This window comes from Oncorhynchus tshawytscha, linkage group LG02, assembly GCF_018296145.1.
Source record: "Oncorhynchus tshawytscha isolate Ot180627B linkage group LG02, Otsh_v2.0, whole genome shotgun sequence".
NCBI classification, from domain to species: domain Eukaryota; kingdom Metazoa; phylum Chordata; class Actinopteri; order Salmoniformes; family Salmonidae; genus Oncorhynchus; species Oncorhynchus tshawytscha.
Window position 1 is genome coordinate 29,249,405 of NC_056430.1, and position 5,000 is coordinate 29,254,404.

Here is a 5,000-nt window from a genome sequence, read left to right on the forward strand (position 1 = left end):
GGGTGTGTGTGTGTGTGTGTGTGTGTGTGTGTGTGTGTGTGTGTGTGTGTGTGTGTGTGTGTGTGTGTGTGTGTGTGTGACAGGCGAAGAGAATGGGATGCACAAGAGCAATTAATTACAGGTTTTAATTTTCCAGCCAAGAGTGACGAGCAGCATCGGTGGTGCAGGCAGAGCCAAATTGGCATGACGCCAAGCGTACACAACCCCTCCCTCACCCTCACCCTCACCCGCTCCTCAACCACCCATCACACCTGCTTAAAAGTATGCGTTATGGTGTCTGTAAGGTTTTACAATAGAGAAGTACTCAGATGGCTGTGTGGTGGCTTCAATACAGCGCCCCCTGTCAGTCATCCAGAGTTTATACACATCATTGGTTTCCCCTCATGGGTAAATAACTCCTCTGCAGACACACAGAAAGACAGGGGGATAGACTTTGCTCTCTTAGCAGCCACCCCTGTTGTACCTGTCTACCCTTGTTCCCTTTACTCCTTACCCTCACCCTCCCACTCAGTCTCCCCCTCTCTCCTCCTCTCCCTGTGATGAGGGAGTGTGTTGGGTTATGGATGGCTTGTTTGATCACGATACGGCAGCTTACAATAAGGGATTGGACAGGGCCCGACACACAGGCTGCAGCTGATAACACAGGGAGGGAGGGAGTGAGGGAGGGAGGGAGGGGGGAGGGGGTGTTAGTATTTATGGCCAATCTTGTTTACAAAGTCAAATCAGCCCTTTACAGATTTAATTTACCACTGACAGCTCTCCCTCTCTCCCCTGCCGCCCCTCAGGCGGGGAATAGATGGACTCCTAAGAGAGACGGGTAGCCATCAGTGCTGCGAAACACATGACTGCCAATATCAGAGAGAGCGCAAGAGAGAGAGAGGGCACAAGGGGTAGAGAGAGAGAGATAAGGGTAGAGAAAGAGAGAAAGGTAGAGAGAGAGAGGGGGGGTAGAGAGATAGAGAAGGGTAGAGAGAGAGAGAAGGGTAGAGAAGGATAGAGAGGGGTAGAGAGAGAGACGGGTAGAGAAAGGTAGAGAGGGGTAGAGAGAGAGAAGGTTAGTGAATGGTAGAGAGAGGGGGTAGAGAGAGAGCGAGAGGGAGGGAGAGAGAAGGAGAGCGCAAAAGAGAGAGCGCGCGAGAGAGAGAGGGGGCTAGAGAGGGGTAGAGAGAGAGAGGGTGGTAGAGAGGGGTAGAGAGAGAGAGAAGTGTAGAGAGGGTTAGAGAGAGAGAGAGAAGTGTAGAGAGGGGTAGAGAGAGAGGGGGTAGAGAGGGTGGTAGAGAGAGAGGGGTAGAGGGGTAGAGAGAGAGAGAGGGTGGTAGAGAGGGGTAGAAAAAAGAGAGGGGTAGAGAGGCGTAGAGAGAGAGAGAGGGTGGTAGAGAGGGGTAGAAAGAGAGAGAGGGGTAGAGAGAGAGGGTGGTAGAGAGGGGTAGAAAGAGAGAGAGGGGGTAGAGAGGGCTAGAGAGAGAGAGGGTGGTAGAGAGGGTTAGAAAGGGGTAGAGAGAGAGAGGGTGGTAAGAGAGGGGTAGAGAGAGAGAAGGGTAGAGAAGCTCTGTTTTTCCACAGGGGATTGAAGATGAATGTCCGTATATGAGAGGTTCTAACCCAGGGTCGTATATCTCTGTAAAAGCAGCCATCTCTTCCTAACAGCCCTTATTTGTATTGAGCACAGAGTATTATTTTTATTGAGCTGTCCACTGTAGGCTGTAAAGGGAGAAGTAATAATCCCTCTCTTTCTTTCTTTCTTTCTTTCTTTCTTTCTTTCTTTCTTTCTTTCTTTCTTTCTTTCTTTCTTTCTTTCTCTCTCGCTCTCTCTCTCTCTCACGCTCTCATTCTCTCTCGCTCTCTCTCTTTTTCCTTCTCTCTCTCTCACGCTCTCATTCTCTCTCCCTCTCTCTCTTTTTCCTTCTCTCTCTCTCACGCTCTCATTCTCTCTCCCTCTCTCTCTTTTTCCTTCTCTATCTCTCAGTGAAGAGGAACATAGGTCACCTGCTGGGCATCAGTTGTAGGACTGAACAACCATATGGATTTATCTTTCTCTCTCTTTTTGTGTCTATTTCTGTCTCTGTCTCTCTTCCCCCCCGTTCCCTCTCTTACACTCTCTCTCTCCCCACTCTTCTCTTCTCTCCCTCTCTTCTCTCCCTCTCTTACACTCTCTCTCTCCCCACTCTTCTCTTCTCTCCCTCTCTTCTCTCCCTCTCTTACACTCTCTCTCTCCCCACTCTTCTCTTCTCTCCCTCTCTTCTCTCCCTCTCTTACACTCTCTCTCTCCCCACTCTTCTCTTCTCTCCCTCTCTTCTCTCCCTCTCTTCTCTCCCTCTCTTCTCTCCCTCTCTCTCTCCCTCTCTCTCTCCCCACTCTTCTCTTCTCTCCCTCTCTTCTCTCCCTCTCTTCTCTCCCCACTCTTCTCTTCTCTCCCTCTCTTCTCTCCCTCTCTTCTCTCCCTCTCTTCTATCTCCTCTCTTCTCTCCCTCTCTTCTCTCCCTCTCTCTCTCCCCACTCTTCTCTTCTCTCCCTCTCTTCTCTCCCTCTCTTCTCTCCCTCTCTTCTCTCCCTCTCTTCTATCTCCTCTCTTCTCTCCCTCTCTTCTCTCCCTCTCTCTCTCCACACTCTTCTCTTCTCTCCCTCTCTTCTCTCCCTCTCTTCTCTCCCTCTCTTCTATCTCCTCTCTTCTCTCCCTCTCTTCTCTCCCTCTCTTCTCTCCCTCTCTTCTCTCCCTCTCTTCTCTCCCTCTCTTCTCTCCCTCTCTTCTCTTCTCTCCCTCTCTCTCTCCCTCTCTTCTCTCCCTCTCTTCTATCTCCTCTCTTCTATCTCCTCTCTTCTCTCCCTCTCTTCTCTCCCTCTCTTCTCTCCCTCTCTTCTCTCCCCACTCTTCTCTTCTCTCCCTCTCTCTCCCTCTCTTCTCTCCCTCTCTTCTATCTCCTCTCTTCTATCTCATCTCTTCTCTCCCTCTCTTCTCTCCCTCTCTCTCTCCCAACTCTTCTCTTCTCTCCCTCTCTTCTCTCCCTCTCTTCTCTCCCCACTCTTCTCTTCTCTCCCTCTCTTCTCTCCCTCTCTTCTCTCCCTCTCTCTCCCCACTCTTCTCTCCCTCTCTTCTCTCCCTCTCTTCTCTCCCTCTCTCTCCCCACTCTTCTCTTCTCTCCCTCTCTTCTCTCCCTCTCTTCTCTCCCTCTCTTCTATCTCCTCTCTTCTCTCCCTCTCTTCTCTCCCTCTCTTCTCTCCTCTCTTCTCTCCCTCTCTTCTATCTCCTCTCTTCTCTCCCTCTCTTCTCTCCCTCTCTTCTCTCCCTCTCTTCTATCTCCTCTCTTCTCTCCCTCTCTTCTCTCCCTCTCTTCTCTCCCTCTCTTCTATCTCCTCTCTTCTCTCCCTCTCTTCTCTCCCTCTCTTCTCTCCCTCTCTTCTCTCCCTCTCTTCTATCTCCTCTCTTCTATCTCCTCTCTTCTCTCCCTCTCTTCTCTCCCTCTCTTCTATCTCCTCTCTTCTCTCCCTCTCTTCTCTCCCTCTCTTCTCTCCCTCTCTTCTATCTCCTCTCTTCTCTCCCTCTCTTCTCTCCCTCTCTTCTCTCCCTCTCTTCTATCTCCTCTCTTCTCTCCCTCTCTTCTCTCCCTCTCTTCTCCCCCATCTCTTCTCTCCCTCTCTTCTCTCCCTCTCTTCTCTCCCTCTCTTCTCTCCCTCTCTTCTCCCCCTCTCTTCTCCCCCTCTCTTCTCTCCCTCTCTTCTCTCCCTCTCTTCTCTCCCTCTCTTCTCTCTCTCTCTTCTATCTCCTCTCTTCTCTCCCTCTCTTCTATCTCCTCTCTTCTATCTCCTCTCTTCTCTCCCTCTCTTCTCTCCCTCTCTTCTATCTCCTCTCTTCTCTCCCTCTCTTCTCTCCCTCTCTTCTATCTCCTCTCTTCTCTCCCTCTCTTCTCTCCCTCTCTTCTATCTCCTCTCTTCTCTCCCTCTCTTCTCTCCCTCTCTTCTCTCCCTCTCTTCTCTCCCTCTCTTCTCTCCCTCTCTGTGGGCTGACTAGAGTGTAATTGGTGGCTGTGAACTCTGGAGTGTTTGAGGCAAATTTTCTGAGGACGGAAGCTCTTAGTCATCAGGTGGATGTGTGCTTGGTGTGTGTTCAGTCGACAGGTGAATGCTCTTTGAGTTAGCCCCTGGCCAGAGGATAGCATCAATGCTAGTCTTTCTGTTACTCTGTGTGTGTGTGTGTGTGTGTGTGTGTGTGTGTGTGTGTGTGTGTGTGTGTGTGTGTGTGTGTGTGTGTGTATGTGTGTGTGTGTGTGTGTGTGTGTGTGTGTGTGTGTGTGTGTGTGTGTGTGTATGTGTGTGTGTGTGTATGTGCGTGCGTGCGTGTGTGTATTATTCTCTGAGTGGTTAGTTTGCCTCCATTCAGTCATAGTATGTTTGTAATCAGATTAGCGTCACGGCGTATCTGCTACCCTGATGACGCATCACTGTACGCTGACAAATCCGTGTGTGTGCGTGTGCGCGTGTGTGTGTGTGCGTGTGCGTGTGTGTGTGTGTGTGTTTACAATCTGCTCACATGGTGCATTACTGTTTGCTGCCATATGTGAGTCTATGTCCCAGCCTGCCTCCAGATAACATCTAATCTGATTGTTGTTCCGTTCTGCTCTCAAAGACCTGATTGTGTGGATCATAATCATCTGTTTATTGAACCAGATATGACTTTATATTCCATAAGGAGATTACATCTCTCTGTTTTCTCACACTGCCAACAATATGTGTCACAGAGCGATACACTGAGTGTATAAAACATTAAGAACACCTTCCTAATATTGAGTTGCACCCCTTTTGCCCTCAGAACAGCCTCAATTCGTAGGGACATGGATTCCACAAGGTGTTGAAAGTGTTCCACAGGGATGCTGGCCAATGTTGACTCCAGTGTTGTCCACAGTTGTGTCAAGTTGGCTGGATGTCCTTTGGGTGGTGGACCATTCTACTTAAATCTTTAGTCTTACACATTCACCCTCTGAATGGGCACACAAACACAATCCATG

The 5,000-nt window shown here is 49.8% G+C and overlaps 1 protein-coding gene across 1 annotated transcript in view; it reads left to right on the forward strand.

Annotated features, from left to right (window-relative positions):
* The window catches only part of LOC112239667 (forkhead box protein P4), a 162,890-nt gene that overhangs the window by 107,122 nt on the left and 50,768 nt on the right, over positions 1-5,000 (forward strand).